Raw genomic sequence first — 25601 nt, forward strand, 5'->3', positions numbered from 1 at the left:
TGCTTTGAAATTACTACGAGGAGAAGGAGATGACCTACCTTATTGGACCAAGAGGTAATTGACAATGGCCATGGAATTAGATGAATTGATTGAGGATGAATCTGGAGAAAACTCTGGGAGTTGTGACATCCAAACTCATCTATCACTTGCAATGCTTGGAGTTGATGATGATTTGGTATCAAACAGTAGTCCAGATCAAAGTGTAAATCTTGTACATGAGAGCAGAACATTGGAAGATTATTTCTATGGACATTATAGCTGTTCAACAAACTTTGATTGATTTAAATATACTTCTCTAAGCTTCATAATTTTTCTTACTCCTTGCTTCTGTAAAAGCTTCAATATTTTATACTTGGTGTATTACTGTGAGCCAATGCCACTACTTAGCTATGTTCAATTTCAATCACTCTCCATATTGGCTGAAGCTGTGTCTGTAGTTGAGTGGAGTCCATGTAAAGTCCCTTGCCAATTCCTTGTATAAATGTGAAAACCATTAGTGGTCACTCATTTTGGTGACCCACTAGTGCTCACTAGAGCTGAAAATTTTCTTGTCCTTGCCTTTGGAGCAATTGTATGTATGTGGAAGGAAAAGCAATTATGATATCGCTATTGATATGCCAAACCATTGTTATGTACTTTTTTAGGTCTGAAGATGTGTAACTTGTGGTTTAGCTTGGTACATTCTCTTGTATACTAGTTTACTTTGAATTTGTCAATATCATAAGCCCAATAGCGATTTAAGTGTATGTCTGCATGGCAGAACTGCATTGGGGTTGAACTTTTCTAAAATTAAGTTGTATTTAAAGAAATATGGTGTCTAAAAAGCATAGAACTCCAAACATCAAATCTCTTTGCTCCTTGTAGGCTTGAACCAACATCTCTTCTAGAGAAATTCAACAATTCTAATTTAATAATCCTATCGGCCTCTCTTTGTACCTTTTGAGACAATTGCTAGTTCTAGATGGGACATATAACTCCAATGTGCTTTGTCCTCGTTACAGAGAACACAAAAATATTAATGCAGGGTATAACAACTATACCACTAGTACTACAAATCATTTCTGCTCAAAAAGGGGGATTTAAATCATGTAGCAGCTTAAGAGGGGCAGGGTCCAGCTTAAGAGGGGCAGGGTCCAGTTTCAAAAATAGCCTTACAATTGGACTAATCAAAATAAAATCTGATTCGCTTCATAGGCGTAGAGTAAACAGGTACCAATGAGGTAAGGTGCAAGTGGACAATTAAATCATATTCAGCACAAGACAAGCCCTCGGCATACAAATGCAATTGAAAGTCTTGTGTTATGAGCTCCGAACAAGATCACAAATGATATATTATTCACCAAATTTTAATCTTCCACAAAGAGACAGATTGATCCTCTCTGATTTGTCAAACAAATAAAAAAATACCAAAATTATGCATAGAATCATCTTTGAACTGTAAACACTACAGTATATAGTAACCTGGGAAAGTGATGAAGCACTCAATACCATACAAAAATAAAATTCCTTAATAGAAGATTCCTTAATAGAAGAAAACACCACTGAAAATTGTGAAAAGCTGCCAAATGAACTTTGCCAATCTTTTAGATTTACAGAAACAAAGTCAAAAAACCTCTTCAAAGCTAAGTGCTTACTACCAGCCACATCCAATAGAAAAGGTTTTATGGGGCCTAATAAGATCAGAACTTGCTTGACCACGGTAAGATAAGCACCGTACCTACCTAATGTATAAAAGAAGACTGATAAGGTGGAGGAGGGGCAGGCAGTCTACTGCCAAAGTGATGGTTGTTGTAATTAGTAGAGGAGTTGTAAGAACCGGAACCCAACAACGAAGGTCCCATGTTATCTGATGGATACATATATGGCCTTGAGAGCGAGACTGGAGTCCTATTTCCAACACCATAGCCTGCTCCATATAATCCTTGGTTTGATCTGTCATATGCATTTTGGCCCTGTAGGTTGTAGTATGTAACACCTGGAGCTGCACCAGAATATTGTACTCTATCCAAAGACCTATAAAAGCTTCTGTCTGCACCATTGGAAGAAGCATAAAGAGTCGGAGTTCTTTCATCTGCACTTAACGGAGGCATATATACACCAGCATTTCCTCCATTAGCACGAGGACGCTTAGGTTGAGACTTAATAGCACTTGCAGACCTTTTTCTGTCAGCCTTAGCTTTCTCTAGCTGAGCTACACGCTTTTGAAGAGGATCTGGTGAGAACTGCGATTCAAGTTTGTGCTCCTCAATGCACTTTATAACAGCTCTGTAAGCAGAAAGCTCTTTTGTATTTACTTCATTCTGTAGCACCAAATAAAAATATCGGTCAAAAAAGGAACTTCCGATATAACCAACAATACTAAGCCAAAATGATCATCACATAACAAGACATTTTGTATAACAGTAATACAATCGTACTTGTGCAACAGTAGAGTTATTCCCGCTTTTTAAACTTGCCTGAGAAGCTTTCTTAGCATCTTTCAGATATTCCTTCAACAAAGGAACAGGTGCAAACTTCTCTGTCAACCCAAATGCATGAGCAAAGTTGACTGCCTCAATTTGTTTTCCATTATTGACCAGGGATTCTACAACATCTGCATGAAATTGTCACAAAATTTTCAGTTAATCTGAATATGTCACAAACATTTGAAATACCAAAAGACAGTTTACTGTGAAAGAAAAAACAATACAGAAAACTTCAACGGATTTGTCAATAAAGATAACAGCTATGTCAGCTTGAGACCATTTTCGTAAGTAAACAGTTCCCCACTCATGAAAGGCCTTATGACACTTTACCATAGCTGATCATCTTCAGGTGCCTTTATTAATATCAACAAAATAACTTACATACAACTTTCTACCTCATAAAAAGATGTCTACCTAGTAGAGGCCAGTCAGTATCTGCCTTGCATATGAAATGTTGAGATCTAAAGAAAAGACTACCAACCCCGTCAACTTAGAAACCCGTTCACTGGACTAAAAAAAAAACGTTGGGAAGGTTTACTACAGCCAGGATTACCAAAATTTATCTTCAACTCAATCAGCCACAACCAAGTATACTGATAAAATCCACCAGTCCCTCAAAAAAACCAAGCTAGCCATGAATGCCAGAAAAACAACAAAAAGCCTATCTACCAAAATGGATGGAAATTTTGCCAGCCTAGCCATTGAGGCTAACATTACATAACACCAGCCAACCAACCTGGCATTTTTTATTCAAGTCCAAGGGAACGACAGAGTTCAGGTGTCTGCCTGCACCGTGCAACTGCAAGAACAAGCTTGCATAAGTCATCTTTATCAAACTCTAACGCAATTCCAAAAGTAGCTAGAAGTTGCAAGAAGGCCTGGGCCTCCAACGAATTGCCATTGGCAACATCTCCTTCAAGGTTTATCTTCGACTTCCATTCATGTGCAATACTTTTGGCTTGCTCCTTTATATTTAAGGGCAGAACTGGATGTTCAACACCCAAAATAGGATCTGCCAAAACAGGTACAAGAGATTCCAGTAATAATGTACAGGCCCGGCGTAGAGCCGGGAGCCCAGACTCTTTCTTGTCACTTGACTTTTGTTCAAGAGAATAAAACCCCTCCAAGGACTCTAACACTAACCGTGGTGGGTCAGTTGCAGAGTTTAATGCAGAGGGAACCTCATTGCAAAGCCCTATTTCCAATTGCAAAAGTCATTAAGAATGGGAAGAAAGGATTTAGGGATTATAATATCTGAAAATTTCTATTTTTAAAGTATTACAAAATGAGTTTAGATATTTATATAACAATAATAAGTGGAAATCAGAAAAATAAAAAGAAAAGAAAAGAAATTGATTGGAGATAAAAAATTTATAATTTTGTAAATGTTATTGAGTTCCAATGCTCAAACAAAATATTTATAAAAGGTAATTGACTGGTCTATGGATGAAGCAAGCATTTGGAGGCTAATTCGTGAAGTCTGACAATAAAAGAGGTGAAATTAGTATGAGTAATGATAAGACAGACATCCTTGTATAGAAATTGCAATGAGGTTCTTCTTAAAGGTGACTTAATTGTATCACATTGATTTTGACATGACAACATCAGTAAAATGATATAAAAGTCGTTGCAACTAGTACACCTGTGTTTGGTGCATTAATCACTATATGAGATTGAAGGAATCTGGCGCATTCTCGATCAGAACTATTGCTTGATTGACAACAACATGAGTCTTGTGTTGTACAACAATTGTATAATTGGTGCATTAATCATTGTATGAGATTGAAGGAATCTGGTCGCATTCTCAATCAGAACTATTGACAACAACATGGGCCTTGTGTTGTACAACAATTGTATAATTTGATTGTGAAGGATTTAAGGAGAAGTAATGTTGTTTTTTCTGATCCTAGTAAGGATTTTCAAATATATTATTTATTGGTCCCTGTGGTATACATTGTTTGGACCTTGTTTTCTCCCTTAATTGTAAGTGCATAAAAATATTAGATTCATAGGATAGGGTACCATTAATCATGTGATCCAATGATCTTGGACGTTTTTTATTGAATTCTTCAAAACTTATTTCCATTTGATCTTCCAAAATGTGAAGATAGTTTTATTGGTTGGAACAATGCTACAACTTACAAGTTATAATAACAGAGATTCTGTTCTGCATAATGCTTTCCACCTTGCAATCTTTTTGTGGATATGGTTAAGCAATATTCTCTTCAAGTAAAGAATAAATTATTGTGTGTAGAGTCATTGGGTTTACTATAGTAATGATCGTAACATTTTGTAGTCTTTTGTTTGTTGTTATGTGGTTTAGTGGTTGAGACAGTGCATTACCATGTTAATGACCCAAAGTCAAACTTAGAGATCAAAGCCCTCAATTATAAGTTTGTTGAATTTTATGAGATTTATATGCAATATTAATTCAATAATTAAAAAAATATAGACTTAGGCACCCTAAATAAACTTCAATTTATACATCTTTAGAATCGCATTTATGCTACATATCTGCATCTTATGTACATTTTCCCATTCCCATGTCGGAATTGTTCCTCAATTTATGCCTTATGGCATTTCCTTTGCAACATTTGGTGCAAATGCTAGTTTACATCATATCCAATAAAGGTACATTTATTTTATTTTTCCTCAATCTTTGTTCTATTTTCTTTGTTGATGTGGACAAAGGCTTCATAGTCGAAAGTCTTTAAAAATGAGTAGTTTACCATTTTACCTATCCATGATTCCTCTGGAAAACCACCATCCAAGGAACTTGAAGGCCTTCTGTTTATTATATAAATAACATTATATATAGCATCTGCCCAAAATTATAAGGGCAATCCTTCATGCAATATCATGCACCTTGCACGCTCCATGATTGTCCTATTCATCCTTTCAGACACACCATATTCCTATGTCATTCCTAGAATTGTCTTCTCTCTATGAATTCCATGCTCTAGACAGTAGTTATCAAACTTTTTTTGCGGTATTCACCTCCGTTGTATGATCTAAGACACTTCAATTTGTTTCATGTCTCATTCTCAACCAAATCTTTCCATATCTTGAAAGTATCAAATAAATCAGATTTATTTCGAATACAATAAATCTAGGTTTTCCTAGTTGCATCATCAATAAAAGTAACATAATACCGAGAGCCACTCAGAGATGATAAATGATTTTTTCCCCATAGATTTGTATGCACAAGCTCTAATTTTTCACTCTTCTTTTCCTTCCCAACTCTGATAAATTTGAATCTCTTCTATTTTCCATAAAAACAATTTTCACAAAAACCCAAATCAACATGCTCCAAACCTGGCAACAATGTTCTTGAGTGAAGAATCTGTATCCCCTTCTCACTCATGTGCCCAAGCCTATGATGTTAGAGTGTCGTATCTTCTCCCGTGGATCTTAAAGCATTAACAAAATTAGAAATACTATTGCATAAATAGAATGTACCAAACTTTTATCCTTTCGTTATTACGAGGGTTTCTTTAGTGACCTTCTAGGATTTGGCTATAAAAGTAGTTACACAACCTTCACCTCCCAACTCCCCTGTTGAAATTATATTTTTCTTCAGATCTGGAACATGCCTTCCCTCCTTCAATAGTCATTAGTTTCCATTTTGTTCCTTTATAAAAACCTTACCCATTCCAACGATTTTATAGGGTTTATCATCACAGGCCATATGAACCTGTCCAAAATCTCCTTGCACATAGTCATGAAAATGTTTCCTATCAGGTGTGGCATGAAATGAGGCCCCTAAATCTACCACCTAGGCATCAATAATATTCTCTAATGAGAGGACCAAATCCTCTTGCATCACATCACTTGTCACATTCGCTTCATAATTTTTCTCTTGGTGTACATCTCCTTCTTTTCCCTTCTGAGATTTAAAGTCTTTCTTCATGTGTCCTTTCTTCCCACATTTCTAGTACACTATCCCTAATCTGGATTTGGATATGTATTTTCTTGACTTACTGTGATTTCCTGGGTTCCTTCCTCTTTCCATTGAATTTTTTATTTTTTATTTTTTTTATCTTTTTACCTTTTTACTCCAAAAATTGTGAATCATTCCCCATGGTTGACATCATCATCTTGAATCCTATTGGTTCTTATAAACTTGATTTTGGTTGTACATTTTTGTTTTGAGGCCCATTTTACACCTCAAAAATTCTCTAATTCTCATAGTGGCCAAGGTGTTGGCCACAACCATGGTGGAGAAACGGTTATTTGAGCTATAACCGAGGGAATGCTTGGTGATTGTTAATAGGACAACCATCGGGTTGGATATGGTAGCCACGGTGCTCTTCAATGCTAACATCATTATGCTTCTATTAAGAGGTTGCTCCTATGATTTTCTCTAAACGTCAATATTTTTTTATATATATAGTATAGAATAAAGGTGGAGGTTTGTGTTTCTAGAGACCGAAGGCTTGGCTACACGTAGTGAGAGTGGAATGCAGTGGTGTGTAGATCCATAGAGAGAGCAATCATAGTTGGTGGTTGCACACAAAGTGTTTAAAGGAATATTTAAATGAAATAACCATTTCAATGGTCAAATGCAGTCATGAAATTCAACTCTAGAGAGGAAATCATGACGCTCATAGTGTGTCAAGGCAAGAGGATGGTCATATAAGGAGAGAAAAAAAGAAAAATTATTACAATGTAGTCAAAATTATTGCATGTAAATGGGAATATTATTGTAATACCTGGTAAGGCATGTGTACCCCTGGGAAATTGTCATTAAAGTCTAATGTTATACCTAAATGATAGGGGGCATGTCATGTTAGAAAATACCACAGGTAAAAATTTTAGGGGGGGTAAGGGCTAAAGTAAGTGGGACTAACTCACTTCATCGATTTGGCTAGATTTGGTTTGGAGAACCCGAACTCAAGGTTTAAAAGGGGATTTTTAGGTAAACTTGACTCAAGGAAAGAGTCAAATTTGACTCACTCAACATTAGTGGTTTTGGGCCCATGGTTTTTATTGAATTTCCGCGATCTTGGTTCTAGGTTATAATCTTAAAATCTCTAACACTACCAAACCAAGAATCTCAACAAGAACTACTTTGCACAACGGAAAATATAAAGCAGTAATTCACATGTACATAATTATACACAATTTTTAACAAATATTGTACAATAATGTACAATCCAATCTTCGTTACATTAAAACAAATCTGAATAATACAACAGTCTATGGTATAAAATATACAATGACAAACATGTTGCATAGACTCGATGTCATATCTTGTCCTGTTGGTCCTTTGCCCCCGCACTAGTCCTGCATTGCTCACTAGCTGCAGCTTAGTCCTTCTAAGGAAAACACAACAATACTCCAGGAGGGTTTCCACCTAACACTGCAGCATGTCAATTCTGTAACATGTACACAGGTTGATCCAATATTCCCTCTAGGTAGACCTAATTCCCAAGCTCCAAATTGCTAGGCTAGTTTTCACCTTTGTCCATCAAGGCACTGCACTTTGGCATCATACTTCACCGAACCTTCAGCTCCTCTTCGTGACTTCAAGATATTTTGTCTAAGGCTACTTTGGGATATCAACACAATGCCCTTCATCAGACCAATGATACGCAATACTTCAATACAAAATCTGCTCCTAATTAAAGTATTCTCGCCAGCCAAGTCAATTCCAATACATTGCTTCCATAGGTTTCAATGCTCTAATCGAAAATAGGACATGATAACATGCATCAAATCAACCAACCACCATCAATACATAGCTTGTTCATGGATTTGTTTTATTGTTGTAGATTTGGTTTTGGTTAGGGCATCATTACATGATGCAACAACCCTTCTCTTCTTCTTGAAAACCTCCTTCACTTGTTGTGGCTTAGTTCCCTGAGTTTTCTCCTTTACGAAGTTTCCCCTTGAGGCCCTTGTTCAATTCTTAAACCTTCACTTATCCCTGTTTTAGGGATAGCAAGGTCTATGGCCTACTTCAGTATCCCATGGCCTCATAAACAGAGGTAATATCCTCACCTAAACCACCCTCAAATAGTCCCTAACACCCTTTCTCTATTGATGTTGTCTCTTATTCTCAAATCGGACCTACAATCATTTAAAATTCCCATAAAAACAGCCTATAACTTACCTCCAATCTTGCGGCCTCCTTGTTGTGGTGTCTTGGCCCTGTTGAGGATCAAATATTCTCCAAAAAAATCCTTCTAGTCCCATGTTCTGTCCTTTCTAGAGCTCGGCCTAATTTTAGAGATGTATTGTGATCTTTGATGCTCTTGGATGAGGAATAAGTCCTCCACTCCACCTCTATATATACACATAAATAGGGCTCCATGAATTCATTTGAAGATACATGTGTATAGTCCCATGTTCTATCATTTCTAGAGCTCCAATTTGAGTGATACTGGGAGTGTTGGAATCGACATGCCAAGCTCTATCACCTCATATTTTATCATGCTCAAATTATTCATGGTTTTTCCCCAAATCACGATGGGTGAAAAACCCTTACCTTAGGTTCCAATCCCACAAGTGACTCTTGTGGCACTTTTCCCTCCAAACCTCAAACCCTAGGGCTTGTAGTACCTCCCAAGATACACAAATCAACACACCCTCTTAGCGAGGGAGGTACTTCCAAGACTAGGAAGTAACTCAACATCATCATCACTATTCACAACACTTACCCAACTCCTGACGCTCACAATCACAACAATCCTTGTTTTGTGAACTACACCCTTCTCAGAAGTGTCATTGTCACTGGAAGCATCCTCCTTCTTCTTCTTATTGTCTAACGTCTTCCACTCTCTACATGATTCCTTCTTGGAAGTTGTAGGAGCACCCTTGCTCCCCACTAACCATGTGCCCTTCTTGGACTGCAGAGTCTCCCTTTGAACCTACAAGATCCCTCTCGAACTCAACTCCCTTTGAGTCTCTGGAACCTAGACCTTCTTCTCAGGAAGGTGTGCCTTCTTCTTAGGAACCTGTACCTACTCCTCTGAAGCTTTCACTTGCACCTTCTCCTGCTTCTCATGATCCATATGCTTACCCATCAACCTATATAGACCATGATTCTAACTCTGATTACAATCCCATCGGACTTAGAGCCTCTGGGCCTGAGTCTTTCCTTCCCATCCTAGCACAAGACCTCAAACCCCTTCCTCTTGATCATCGAGACTAAAATCATGCTATATCTAATCCTGGTACAAATAGTACATCCTGGACCCGCATCACACGTCATGTCTCCATCTTGAATGGCACAACTCTCGATCCTTGTATCTCCCTTTGACTCTTGTCGCCCAATGACATGTGAAACTTCGAGTCCCATTCAGAAAGAGTCTCAAAAAACTCATGTGGCACTATCATATGTTTCGTTGCACCATTGTCCATGTACCATCCATCCTCATCAACAATACCCAGTGAGAAATGATAGATCATAGCAAAGTCCTCCTCCTCCAATCTCTTGGTAAGATCATCTATCTTAGCCGAAGTGGCAACATCAATGAGCTACTTTCCTTTCCTTTTCTCATCATCGCCCTTCTTCTTCATCAGAAATCTCGACAAAAAATGACCCATCTCACCAAAATTGAAACATTTGACCTTACTCAAGTCCTTCTTTTGTTTACCCTTCATTCACACTACAAGTGCCACCTCATCATCAAAATTCATCTTCTTTGGATGAAGAAAGATCCTCATCTCACAACTCTTCCTGAATGAAGTCGTCGCACATCCTATTCTAGTCTAGCAACTTCTCTCTGGAAACAATCCCTTTTATGAAGGGCTGTTATTCCTTAGTGAACCCTTTCAAGGAAATCCTCACCATATCTTCATCTGAAATAGTCACACCGACAACAGGAAGCTCATCTTTGACATGAGACAATCTCGTTAGATACGAAGTCACACATTCACCCTTTATCATCTTGGTGGACTTCAACTTATCCTCCAATACCAATACCTGATTCTTGTTCTTATTTTGAAACAAATTCTAAAGAGTCATACACATCTCATGTGTAATGTTCTTCTCAGACAAATGAGGTATTAGGGCATCCTTCACACCATCTAGGATGATTAGTCTCACCCTTGTATCCAAATCTTTGTACACTTCTAACTCCTTCGGGTCAATTGGCTTCTTTCTTGTCTTTCTCGGAAAACTCCGAGATCTTGTTAACCTGCAAGACCAACTTGATCCTTTCCTAACACAGACTATAGTGGGACAACCCCTCCAACATATCCTCATACTGTATTCCAACCTGCAACTTCGGCATTGTCACCTACAATGTGACCAACTCCCTCTTAAGCTATACGTCGTTGTGCACAACTCTGATTCATTGACTTACAAAGTAGCTTAGAGAAGCTCTGATACCATTTTTAATTTCCATGTTCTTGTGTCTAGGTTAGAATCTTAAAATCTTTGATGCTACCAAACCAAGAGTCTCAACAAGAAATACTTTCCACAATGGAAAATATAAAGCAATAAATCACATGTACACAAGTATACACAATTTTTAACAAATATTGTACAATAATGTACAATCCAATCTTTGTTATATTAAACCAAATCTCAATAATACAACATTCTATGGTATACAAGATACAATGAAAAACATGTTGCATAGAATCGATGGCATATCTTCTCCTATCAGTGCTTTGTTCCCATATTGCTCACTAGTTGCCCCTTAGTCCTTCCAAGGACAACAAATTGAGACTCCAGGAGGGCTGCCAACTAACACTATTGCAGGTCACTTTTGTAGCATGTACATGGGCAGATCCAATCTACTCTCTGGGTAGGCCTAATTCTTGAGCTCTAATCTTCCAGGCTAGTAGTCACCTTTTTCCATCAAGGAACTACACTTCGGAACCAAAATTCACCCAACCTTTACCTCCTCTTTGTCACTTCAAGATATCTTGTATAGGGCTACTGCTAGGTCCCTATAATACTAGTGATTACCCCATTACTATTGTAGTTGTATCCCTTATTAATATTGTTTTTCTCCTATTGTCCCCATATTTTTATTACTGTGCCCCATAGAATCCCTTTATTGTTATTTTTGTGGCTTTATATTATTATTGTTAGGTCGGCTAGGTTATATTGTGACTCCTTAGACTCCTATATATAGAAAGGATGTCTTTTCATTTGAATCATCCAAGAATTATTCATTTATGTAATGTAAAGGAGGTTTCCCCTTGAAGAGGCTAAATTCTAAGGCGTTGATCTATCCATTCTATCTATTTTTGAGCTGGTTTTATAACATTTGGTATCAGAGCTTTGGATTGTAGGGTTTTGCTGCTCCAAATAGGTGATAATGGAATTTTCGTTATAACTTATTTTCTGCGACATTTCAAAACTAAAAAAAAAAACCTGTTTGAGAAGAAATCGTACTGAACCTCAGGTCTGAATTTCAGAGCTTTTCACGCTATATTTGCAAAGATATGATCTGAGGAAGTTGGTCTTTTTGCAGACTCCTAAATTACATTCCAAATAGGTGACCTGGGGAAAATCTTCATAACTTCTCTCTGAGAATTGGATTGAAATTTTGTAAGAACGTATAGAAAGAGGACGAATTTTAGTTTCTTGTATATATTTTTCAGAAAAAAAAAAGGTCAAAACAGTGACTCGTGGAACTTCGTACAAGTTCGCTCTACTGAACTACTCTATAATCATGTCACTGTGGGAGATTTGGCATAATGCTTCCTTGGAGAATCCAATTTGGATCATACTGGTGGCATTGGAAAGAGGACACAGAGGACTACTATAGGTTTCAATTTCAGAACTAGATGATCCGAACTTACAGAGTTACATCAGAGGCAATATCGAGCTCCTACAAAGTGAAAAACGCTGTGTAGATTTTTTTAAATTTTTTTTAAGCTTGGTTTGAAAAATTATTTTGAAGAATTCAAAGGGCATAGTAGAGCATTATTATCGGTAATTGATGCCCCGAGGAAAGAAAATGAAAACACTTAGTAAGCAACCTGAAAGCCCTAGCATGATTCATGAAGAAGAGGAAGAAATGTTGCATGATATATCAAAATTACAAGACCAAGTGCAACAAATGTCACTCTCACAAAAGCTAACATAAGCTAAGATAAATGGCGTGGAATCTAATATAAAGGGCATGGAAGCTAATATGAATGGCATGGAAGCCAAGATGGACAATTTGAAGATAGATTTGAAGACAAGCATGGAAAATTTGAAGACAGATTTGACAAAGTTTCTACAAGAAATGCTTACTAATGGTGAAAGGGTAGTAAAGGAAACTCATGATGAGAACAAAAGAAATGTTAATATTGATTTCATAGGCTCTAATGTTGGACCGAAGACCCACCATATTCCAAAAATCGATATGAGGACGTTTGATGGCAAGGATCCTGCAAGATGGATATTACAAATGAAGCAATTTTTTGATCTCAATAATGTGCAAAACACACAAAAGGTACGTATTGCAACTTTATATTTGGAATGAAATGAGTTTGTATGGTAACAATGGCTTTGCTCTCATAAACAAATTATCACTTGGGCAATTTTTACGGAAGAATTGACAACATATTATGAGGATACAAAAAGCAACACTTTTTTAGCCAATTGATAAGTCTCAAACAAAAGGGTTCAATAATGGAGCACATTGAGGAGTTCCAAAAATTGAACATAAGGGTAAAAAATATTCCAGAGGAGCATAGGATTGATGTGTTCATAGGGACTTTAAAGGATAATATCCAACATGATGTTCTCCTTTGGGAACCTGATTCATTAGAGAAGGAATTCAGGTTAGCAAGAAAAATGGAAAAAAAAATTATGGCAACCAAGAAGCACACCACACACAACTATAAAGATGGAAGTGTTGTTGCCCCTAGTCTTCCAAAACATATAAGGTTGACACCACAACAATTGGAAGAAAAAAGAGAAAAAGGGCTTTGTTACAATTGTGATACCAAATACACTAAAGTTCATAAGTGTGCTGAGAAGAAATTATTCTACATCGATTGTGAAGAGGAAGAAGAAAATGAGCAAGAAAGGTCAAAAGAAGAGGGCATACTCCAGGAACAAATCCTAGATAAAGAAGAAATTAATCCGACCATATCTTGTAATGCATTGGCTGGAATTACCACTCCTCAAACCATCAAGATAGAAGGACAAATCAAGAAGAAAAAGGTAATAGTGTTGATTGATTAAGGAAGTACCCACAATTTTATTCCTTGTAAGATAGCAAAAGAATTTAATTGCTTCCTATATCCAGCAGCAAAGTGTCAAGTGATGGTTGCAAATGGAGGAATGATAAATTGATCTGGAAAGTGCCATAATATCAAGCTATCCATGGGAGAATATGTATTGAATAGCCCAATGCTTTCCATTCCAATGGGAGGTGTTGATGTTGTACTAGGAGTCCAAGGGCTACAATCCTTGGGTACAATAGCTTTTAATATTCAAGAACTTTTCATGAAATTTTCTGTGGAAGGAAAGGAAGTTGAATTAAGGGGTATTGCAGGGAAACCAGGAAAGATAATCAGCTCTAATGATATGACAAAGCTTCTAAAAAAGGAACAAAGAGGTGTAATTGCACAATTATGTTCGCTAGATGTTTCCACATTGGACTCATCTATATCTCTAGATCTCCAAAAAGTCTTGGACAATCATTCCAAGGTATTTGAGACTCCCAAAGGTCCCCCACCTATTCGTGATCATGATCATGCTATTCATCTGATTCCAAGAAGTGTTTCTCCAAACATCAGGCCGTACAGATATCCCTATGCCCAAAAGAGTGAAATTGAATGTATGGTTGCAGAAATGCTAGAGGTGGGTATAGTTCAACCTAGTCAAAGTTCTTTCTCTGCTCTAGTAGTATTGGTGCACAAGAAGGATGGATCATGGCACATGTGTCTCGATTATAGGGAGCTCAACAAGCTCACTATTAAAGATAAGTTTCCCATTCCTGTCATTGATGAATTACTGGATGAATTGCATGGATCAATTTACTTCACCAAGTTGGATCTTTGTTCAGGATATCATCAAATTAGAATGAAGACTGAAGACATTCCGAAAATAGTATTTAGAACTCATGAGGGTCATTATGAATTTTTGGTCATGCCTTTTGGCCTTACCAATGCACCTTCTACATTTCAAGGTTTGATGAATTCCATTTTTAAACCATTCCTTAGAAAATTTGTATTAGTATTTTTTGATGATATACTAATCTGCAGCAAGTCTTGGAAGGATCATGTTGAACATGTTGACAGGGTGCTACAACTATTGGGGGAGAAACAATTATATGCAAAAGATCCAAATGCTTCTTTGGAGTACAAGAAGTGGAATATCTGAGTCATATTGTATCTCATGAAGGAGTTAAGGTAGACCCTAGCAAAATTAAAGCAATTAAGGAATGGAAAATCCCCACATCCATAAAGCATCTACGAGGATATATCGGGTTGACAGGGTATTATCAAAAGTTTGTTAAGAATTATGGGAGAATAGCAGCACCTCTAACAACATTATTGGAGAAAGATGCATTTTCATGGACTCCAGAAGCAACAAATGCCTTCAAACATCTTAAAGAGGCAATGTGCCAAGCACCGGTCTTAGCTACACCGGACTTCACAAAAACCTTTATTGTGGAATGTGATGCTTCAAGGAATGGAATTGGTGTTGTTTTAATGCAAGATGAAAGACCCATTGCTTTCGAAAGTCGTCCAATCAAGGGAAATTTTTTACACAAAGCTATTTATGAGAAGGAAATGTTGGCAATAATCCATGCACTTAAGAAATGGTGACCCTACCTAATGGGAAGACAATTCAAGGTAAAAACGGATCATGATAGCCTTAAACACTTTTTATAACAAAGATTATCCTCTGAAGAGCAACAAAAGTGGGTCACAAAGATGTTGGGTTATGACTTTGAAATTATCTACAAAAAATGGAAGCAAAATGTGGTGGCAGATGCACTCTCAAGAAAGGATGAGGATGTGGAAGCATTGTTGTGCGCCATTTCTATTATCCAACCAGATTGGATAAACGAAGCAAGGGAGGAATGGAAGAATGATGAAGAAGTGTGGGCACTTATTCAAAATTTAAAACAAGATTCCAGTACATCTCATACATTTAGTTGGAAAAATGATTCGTTATGGTACAAATATCACTTATACCTCTGTAAGAATTCCCAACTAAAACAAAAGATTCTTATGGAATTGCACACTTCTCCCTTAGGAGGGCACTTAAGATTTTTAAAAACTTACCACAGGGTTAAGAAGGAATTTTTTTGGGATGGCCTTAAATTGGATATTCAAAAGTTTGTGGCAGAATGTTTGGTTTGCCAACAAAATAAAGCTGAAACAATTAAGACACCGGGTTTGTTACACAAAATATTGTTACCATGACTTTCTGCAGTCAGTGTGAGTCTATCACCACTCATACTATCCTCCTATGCAAGCCTCAAACCTCATCTCTTCATGTCAAGATTTAAAAATGGGAGAAAGTCTTTGAAAATCTATAAAACTCTGGTTCTGCACTTTCTCTTACCATTACCTGCGGTCCCACACCCCTTGGTCATGTTACCTGCGGACCTGCCCGCTCTATCTCTAAAGGAGTGGGTTCGGACCCCTGTGAAAGTTAAAAAGGCGCAAGTTTATTCTTAATAACTCACTTTGGGTTAATTCTGGATGCTTCTAGAAGGAATATTGACATGGTTGGTTCGCTCCTAGGTGGTTCATGCATCTCATAACTAAAGGAGCTAACCCCTTGATGAGAGGAGCTTATCCCTTTGAAGGAGGACTCTATCCCTTTGAAGGTGGACCTAGTAACTTCTCTCCTTTGCACTATAAAGTGAGGCATTGGGCTGGTTGCTAGAGAGGTTGAAAGTTGAACATTTTTGAGGGTAAATGCTGCTAGAATTTAGACTACCTATTTGAGCTTGAGAGGAGAGATTACATACGTTTTGGCTTCATTGGGAAGAGAGTGAAACTTGTCAAAGTAGAGGAGATTCTTGCTGGACCCTGGGAGGAGCTTGTACAACATCAAGGCACTAAGGTTGTAAAGTTCTTATTTGTTTAAAGTTAATACAATTAGATTCATTTTTCTCAATAAATTGTCTTCTATGATTTATTTCATGAATTCCTTGATCATCATGATAAATATGGTTTATTATATTGGCTATGCAGGTGGTATTTGATATGTGTGCCTATTTGTGTTTGCAAATTCTTTAAAAGGGAGCTCATTTGGACAAACGGAGCGTGGCTTCCACAAACTAGCACTGGACCTGAGGTAGGCCTAAAACATCTATTAACCTTTATTTATAAATCGCATATTTAGAGAAATATAGAATTTGTTTGGTTTTCTTGTCGCTAGATATCATTAGATACTAGGGAGATCGGTCTTGTCCGCAAGAACGATTTATCCGCCCGACAAATTGGCGACTCCGCTGGGGACTTGAATTTTTGGTTTTTGACTTTGCATTTTACTTTGACTTGAGAAATTGTTCCTCTGTTTCTGGTTTTTTCTTGTTGTGTGTGGGATTGGGCAGGTTTTTAGATTTTGAATTGTTTTTTTGTTTTTTCATATTTTGAGAGTGGACAGCACCTGCTGTTTGTAACACAGTGCGGACATACCCGCATAGTTCCTTTACTACATAGTGCGATACTGCGCCTGGTTATACCAGGGGACTGCGGACCCTGTCAAATTTTTGAAAAAACTAAAATCTTTTCATCTAGTTAAGCTTAGGAGTTGTTTATGTTGTTTAGCCTCTGCCCAGATCTACATGTGTCTTGTCAGAAACTTTTTGTGGGTAAATTCCATTGGCATTTAGGTTTTAGGTGAATTTCTAGAAGTTTTGTGTGCTTGGCTTGATTTTCGTTTGTTCTTTGTAGTAACTCAGAGCTTAGAAGCCTTAGAAACCTCAGATCACCCTAGTTGTTGTTGGTCTTCTTATGAGTCTGATCGATTTGTAAAATCTGCCTTTGGTGAGGAATACATCTCGTTTCTCTCTTTGCAAAGCTTCAAAAGAACTTGTTGTGAAAGTTTTGTATTTCATTTTTAAAAAGAAAAAAAAAGCTGGTTGTTTTTTTATTAATTTGTTATTCTAAACAAGTTAGTCCTTAGTTTGCTGATAACTAAGTAAAACATCCTCGAAAAGAAATTTTGTAAGCTTTTTGCTTCAATTAGATTTTTAGAATTTATAGATCTCAAGATTAGATTTTTTTTTTATAGTTTTGAGTGTTTTATAAAAAAAAAAATCTCTTTTAAAAAAGTTTGTTTTTGTAGTTTTGGGTTGTTGAAAAATAAAGGGATATTTTTTCGTGAGCATAATTAGTGGTCTCGTTTTTTAGTATATTGAAAAAGACAAAAAGTTCTTCTTTTCATTTGTTTGTTAAGGAAAGATTTGTTTTTAAGCATTTGCATTCTCAATTCTTTCTTTAGCTAGAAATTCATTGAAGGAAAAGGATTGTTTATCATCTTAGGTGCATTTTTATTGTTTTGGAGTCGAGTCTTCACACCATAAAGTTTCATCTCCGCACCTTTTGACTTAAGAAAAAACCAATAAAAATAACGCTTAAAGTAAAATCTATCTAGCAATCTTTTTATTTCTAGGGCTCTTTATCACCAACATAGCTTAGGCTAGTATCTTGGAGTAGGGAGTAATTAACTCTTCAAGATAGTAAAAACAAACAAGTAGCTGTATCTTGCGGTAGGAGATAAATTCCAATTGTTACATCTATTCTCTGGGAAGCTCCTCTTAAAGGAGTCAAGCATGAGGTCATATCTGAACCAGTGGGGTAATCAATCCTTCCTCATTGGGAACGATAGCAGATATACACGTATTAAAAACTGTAAACCCCATATTAACCATTGTTGAGGAGCTTGGGGTCACTTGTTGGTAAACCTTGGATTATGTCAAGGAGACTTCAAGGGGATTGAGCTTTGCTACTCTACCCTTGCGTGTGTCTCGGATCACAGACTGTTCCCCCAGGTATATTTGTTTCCATTGGTAACCATAGTGACCATAATCCATAGGATTCTTTCCTAAGGTGACGGTGGAGGGAAGATCCCACTATACCTGGAGCAGATGTCAACTAGACTCACTTGGATTTTCTGGGGGTTTCTCTTCACTCGAGACAGTTTAGTGGAGAAACTTGTGCCAGTCTATTCATTAAGCAGGTTGTCGGGGTAACTGTTCCAACCGCCATTTCTGTATTGAATTCTGTGACGTTCGATTTCATCACCTACTAGTGTTTTCAGTACGGAAAGTTACTGTTTGTGTGTGGTTTGACCTCCTAGATTCTTTAGGCTTGTGATTTAAAATTGTTTGGTTCTTTAGAGACTTTAGGTGGTTTTCATTGAGATTTTTTCTTTGTTTGCGTGTGAAGTATTTAAAGTATTTAATCGTGGCTGAATTACTGAGGCAGTCCCGTAGACTTTGGCGCCAACCTCCTGAGTTTTCACCAAGCCAGTTTGAAGGGCTACAAGCCCTTGTAACTCCTAGTGACAGTAGAGTTGGGTCACCTAAAGAAGGAGAGTCTTCTTTAGTTGTACATCCTGATTATCAAGTTCAAGCACCAGAGTATATTATTGAACTTGTTTCATTTTCCGAAGTTACTGGTAGTTTTTCTTCTACTAGTGAATTAGCCGAGGAACCTGAAATTTCTGAACCTGAAACTGAACCTGCTGCTACTCCATCATCAGGATTTGCCTCTCCAACTTCCAGTGGTCCTGGTTCACCCAGGGTAGAAAGAGTCATTACCCAAAATCTTCCTTCTAGACTTATTTCTATTGAAGAACTTGTTACTCTGGAGGAAGGTATACCTCTCCCTAAAAATCAACCAGCTATAGAAATCAGGGAGCGTGAATCAATCTTTTACAGTCCACCTAGGAGGGACGCTTGGTATCTTTCATTGACCAATTTTTTGGAAAACCTGGGACTAAGTTTTTCACCACCTCGCATTCCTTTTCATCCAACACCTAGAGGTTATTATCCTCCTTTGAATATGTCGAGATAGTCATCCATGTTTTCTCAATCTCCAGAAACATTTTTATATGGCGGTCCTTCTGTTCCCTCTGGGTATCAGTCACTTACTGGTAATTTTTCTAGAGCATCTCCTCAACCTGTTGAACAAGGGTTATTAACTGGTAATAACAGAACTAAGTCGTTGAGTGTAGAAGATATTCTTATGATGTCAGGTACTATTCCAAATCCACAACCTCAAGGTAGTCAGTTACCGCCTGGGGGCAACCTCAAGGTCCTCAATTATCACCTCGGGGGCAACCTCAAGGTACTCACTTACCACCTAGGGGGAAACCTCAAGGACAGTACATACCTTCGGGATAGTACATTCCTCAAGGTCAACCTCAGACTCATTATGTACCTCAAGGTCAACCCCAGTATCAATATGTACCTCAAGGTCAACCCCAGTATCAGTACGTGCCTCAAGGTCAGTACCCAACCCAAGGTTTCCAACCACCTTCAGGTCAATCATTTGTCCAAGGAACTGGAAATGTACCTTTGAATTATCAACCCTACCCTCAACCCGGTTATGGTCCTCAATATGCTCAACCTTCTATGGGTCCATACCCCGAAATGAATTTAGTGTGTGATCCATCTCAATCTCAACAGATCTTGCAACCGAATGTGCAGTTGTCATCTGAATCTGGACAACCTTTGGTTTCTGGTTCAACCCAGCAACCTGTCCAACCTACTATTCAAATTTCTGCACCTGCTGTAGTTTCTCAGCCTGGGCCTAGTTTGCCTTGAACTCTGCCTCAAACGACTGCTGCAACTACTGCTACATTTGTTCCATCTACCCCACCTACTTCCAGAGTATCGACAGCTCCAATTTCTACTGTTCCCGTATCAATTCCTCAAGCGTCTTTACCTTAGTCTGGACCCACAATTCAGACTTCGCTTCAAATGCCTGTAGGACAACTTGGTCCAAGTATGGTTGTCACAAGTCAACCTCAATTTACTTATCAACCGTACCAGGGACAGTACCAATTCAGTCCTGTTGTGCAGAACCCAGTCTATCAGTATCAACCGTACCCTGGATATACTTATCAACAACCTCAACAACCCCAGTACGGTCCGGTTAATCCTAGTTTTTCGGGAGGATATAATATCCCAAATGCAATTCCAATTCCTAGTTATCCTAGATATCCTCCTCCTAGGGCTGGTCTCATGACCCAGGGTTTTCGAGACCCTAATCGTCAGTTACCATTCATTGAAACTTTGGACTTGCCTGATTTGTCATGCCTTACGAACGATCCCATTAATTATCTTCCGTTTTGGCCGCCAATGCCGAATAAGTTGCCCAATGACATCCCAAAGTTTGAAGGTAAATCAGGAGAGGATTCATCAAACCATGTGATGATTTATCACCTCTAGTGTGCATCTAACTCCATTTCAGATGATTCAATTCGTTTACGGCTTTTTCAATGCACTCTAATTGGTCTTGCGGCCAAGTGGTACATTGAGTTACCGTGAGCCTCTTTTCATAATTTTAGTTAGCTAGCTACTTCATTCTTAACTCATTTTCAGTTGCTTGTCAGATATGACAATGGCACGGAATTATTAACTTCATTGAAACATTCAACGTCCACTTATATTTCAAATCACATTCATGAATGGAGACGTCGATGGCGTTTAGTGAAAGTTTTTATTTCAGATCAAATCTTAGCTGAATGGTTTGTTAAATCATTATTACCAAAAATCACTGAGGATGTAGGTAAGGCAGGAGTCGTTACTGAAGAGCAAGTAATTTCTCAAGCTCAGTACCTTGACCTCATTTATACGCAGTCGGGTACTTTACACGAGAAAATCCCCGACCTTCCTAAACAAAATCAAATAACTGCAGCTCCTTCAGGGTCTCATGCCGCTGATGGTATGATTGGTACAGTTAATACCAAAAGTAAGAAGAAATCTTCCAAGAATTCTTCTCCTATCATAACTTTACCAGATTCCCCGACAGGAGACTCTTCCACAGAAATTTCTGCTGATATTCATGTTGTAGAGTCATCTACAGCCAAGTAAAAATCCGACGGTAAGAAGAAGGGGAAGAAGAAAAATAAATCAGATAAAAACTTGAAAGAGAAGCCAGAAAAAATGGAATCTACTGATGAGAAATGCAAACCTGGTTATCCTTGTCTCATTTGTGACAAAGAGCATTTTACAAGAGACTGCCCTCATCGCGCTAAGGTTGCGAAAATTGTCAAAGGTTCCTAAACGCCTGCTGTTTTGAAGGATCCTTTTCCTAGTCAAGACAGTAAGATGATAGGTTCTTCCTCAAATGCCTCAGAAGAACCCATAATGATGATGTCCCATGTTAGGATTGCGACACGATCGCAAGATTATGGAAGTAAAAGTCTTGTTGGTGGTAAGGAAGCAGAATCTTCTAATTCGAACCCATCAACTTCAACTCCCGGTTCCGATCCACTACAGATCGAGAAACCTAACCTAGACTTAGTAATCAAACCGCCCGCCAAGGGTATACTTCGAAATTCAGCTTTCAATCCACATGTGAGAGCTGCTCAGAACTATAACATTGTTGAAGATTTAGCTATTTCACCTTCAGCAATGTCGGCTTTGGAGGTGCTGCAATCATGTCCAGCACAACGTAAATTGCTATTGTCGGCTATAGGAGCTGTTGATATTCAGGACTTGAACCTTATAATCTTCGATTTATAAAATAGTACACCTCGCTTACCTCATCAAGTGGCTTTCCATATTCCAGTGTTAGTCAAAAATAGACCTTGCTATATGACTATGATTGATGAGGGAGCTTCAACATGTATTATGTCGATCCAGTGTTGGAGATCACTTGGTTCTCCCACACTTAATCAATCCCCGATGATTCTAAAGGCTTTTTATGGTCGCAGGTTCCATCCTTTTGGCATTCTACAGCATTTACCTATAGGGGTTGAAGGAAAAACTATTAATCTAGATGTGGAAGTGGTTGATGCCCCTCTAGATTACAACCTTCTCTTGGGTCGTAGTTGGTCTTACGCTATGACTGTTGTTGTTTCATCGGTCTTTCGGCTCATAAAGTTTCCTCATAATGGGAAGATCGTAACTATAGACCAGCTAACTTACTTTTCATCCGACCCAGCCTCTTCTGAAAGTATCCAGCATGTCGAAAAAACAACTATCCCTTATAAGGATGTTGGAGTAGGACTAGTTAAAGATTTTGGTTTACTAGGAACTTTTTCCTTTCCTCCTCCTAATGTATCGCCTTCTATTACAACCATTCATATGATTTCATCAGACACCATTGTTTATGATGATCCTTGGATCGTACCTTTCGAACCTGAAATGGATTCATTTGGTGATGTTATGCCTTTGAGTCCCTATGAAATTGCTTATCAGGCCGTACAGTCATTTTCCGACCCTTCTTCAACCGAAATTGACTTAATGAATGTGGTCCATGAAGAATCAATTTCAATATCAGACTTAGATTCAACAATGTTTTCTGAACTTGTTCACACTAATGAGAAAATTCATGAAATCTTGTCTGTTGATGATTTACCATGGGAAGATCTTCAACATAGATATTCGTTTTTACCTGAGATTGATCACTTTGAAAATGATTTTTCATCTATTTTTACAACTGATTATGTCAAGGAACCTCAGAATCCATTGAAAAATCCTGATTCTGAGTTAAATGTGGGAAATATTTCTCGAACTATTCCTATTGACATTTTGGTTAAGCCTGGAATTATTGAAAACATTCATATAGGTGCCTCTTGTATGGAAGATGAAATTCAAATATATAAGGCCCTATTTCAAGAATTCTGCGACGTGTTTGCCTGGTCATATGAGGAAATGCCAGGAATTGACCCAACAATTGTTGTTCATGAAATCAAAACTTGCTCGGATGCTAAACCCGTCCAGAAACGTTTGCGTCAGATTCACCCGCGAAAAGCTACTGCTATTAAAGCAGAAGTTGAGAAATTACTTAAAGCCGATTTCATTTATCCAATTCCCTTAACGGATTGGGTATCAAATATTGTTCCTGTTAACAAAAAGCAAGGAACAATAAGAATATGTATCGATTATAGGGATATAAATCAAGCCTGTCCAAAAGACAACTATCCAACTCCCTATATCGATCAAATAATTGATGATTGTGCCGGCAGTGAAATATTCTCCTTTTTATGGATGGTTTTTTGGGTTATAATCAAATCAATATTCTACCTGCTGATCAACCAAAAACTACTTTCATTTGTGCATGGGGGACATTTGCTTACTGCAAACTACCTTTTGGGCTGAAGAACGCTGGAGCAACTTTTCAAAGAGCCATGTCTTATGTGTTTCATGACATCAAGCACATTGTGAAACCCTATCTCGATGATTTACCTGCTCATTCATTACATAGAGCCGATCATCTCATCCATTTACGAGCAATATTTATGAGGTGTAGGCATTATTGAATTAGGTTGAATCCACACGTGTGTTTTCTGTATAGAAACGGGTCAGTTACAAGGATTTGTTGTTTCGAAAGCTGCCATTCGTGTCGATCCCTCGAAGGTTGAAGCTATTTTCAAATTTCCTCCTCCTTCGACTCTTCGCCAACTCCAAAGTTTGCAAGGGAAAGCAAACTTTTTACATCGATTCATTCCTAACTACGCCGAGATAACAAAGGGTTTTACCAGGTTGTTGAACTAGAAAACTCCATTCTTTTGGGATGAGATAGCTGACAAATATTTTGATGCACTAAAACATGCGTTGACCCATGCACCATTATTGCAACCTCCCAACTACAACCAGGACTACTTCTTATATCTCGCTGCCTCTCATTCCACCATCGGAATAGTGTTAGTTCAAGAAGATGAATTCGGTAGTGAACATGTGATTTACTACCTTAGTCAAACCTTAAATCCAACTGAGCTAAAATATTCACATGTGGAGAAATTGGCCCTGGCAGCTGTTCAAGTTGTCCAGCGTTTTCGGCATTAAATTTTACTATGCAAAACTACTGTAATTTCCGACTGTAACCCTATGATCTATATTTTGACAAAACAATTGCTAGGGGGCAAGTATTCCGAATGGATCGTTATCCTGTAGGAATTTGACTTGGAGTTTGAAAAATCTAAGTCAAAGAAATATTTAGTTTTTCCGGAGTTGATGTGTGACTTCTCGCGTGTTGATACTGAAACTGTGGCAGAAGAGCCCATTGCGGATGAATCCTTGTTTCTAATCAGCACTCTCGATCCATGGTATGGAGATATCATAGTTTATCTCCAAACCCAATCCTTTTGGCCTGAAATTTCAAGATCTCAGCGTCAGAAAATACGATTCCAATCCCAACAATTCAAAATTATTGGAGATACACTTTATCGTCATTGGGCAGACTCTGTTTTCCGATGTTTTTTAATTCATGAGGAAGCTGAAAGGGTTCTAAATGATTGTCACTCTGGAGTGTCTGGCATTCATATGTCTGGGTTTGCCACAGCCTAAAATATATTGCGTGCTGGCTATTTTTGGCCGTCTTTGTTTAAATATTGTATTAACGCGGTCCAAAAATGCCACAACTGCCAAATTTTGATCGAAAGATGCGCGCTCCACCTGCTCCTCTCCACCCTATAATTTCCTTCAGTCCTTTTGCGAAATGGGGTATTGATTTTATTACATGTAACCCTCACTCGGATGGGGGGCATGCATATATCATCCTTGCGGTAGATTATTTTACCAAGTGGGCTGAGGTGATGACTACATTTTCGGCAAACGGAAAAACTGTTGCGATTTTCATTTTCAATCATATAATTGCTAGGTTCGGTGTTCCACAAGCGATTATCACTGATCATGGGTGTCATTTTCGAAACATTATGATGACTGAACTAACAGACCAACTTGGCCTGCATCATGATAGTTCAACTCCATATTATCCACAAGCTAATGGTCTGGTTGAAGCCATCAACAAAGTTCTAGTCATTATGATCCAACGAATCATTGGGATTCATAGGTCGAATTGGAGTAACATGTTATTTTTAGCACTTTAGGCGTATCGAACCTCAGTAAAAACATCAACTGGTTTCACTCATTTCCAACTATTTTAGGTTTGGAAGTTGTGTTACCCATTGAATGCGAAATCCCATCATTGCAAATGGCCATAGAATTACTTCCAGCCACTTCCGAAGAGGAGAAACGTTTGTTGTACTTGGCTCAGCTAGACGAGAATCGACGTGATGCTGCACTA

At 38.0% G+C, this 25601-nt stretch overlaps 1 pseudogene; it reads right to left on the reverse strand.

The window, feature by feature from the left end:
- Window positions 1-1721: 1721 nt before the first annotated feature.
- Window positions 1722-25601, reverse strand: part of LOC149169023 (FRIGIDA-like protein 3) — an 84842-nt pseudogene continuing 60962 nt past the window's right edge.

The sequence above is a fragment of the Pinus tabuliformis genome, chromosome 4_2, assembly GCF_031772625.1.
Source record: "Pinus tabuliformis cultivar Carrire ecotype Pingquan chromosome 4_2, CPIR1, whole genome shotgun sequence".
NCBI lineage: Eukaryota > Viridiplantae > Streptophyta > Pinopsida > Pinales > Pinaceae > Pinus > Pinus tabuliformis.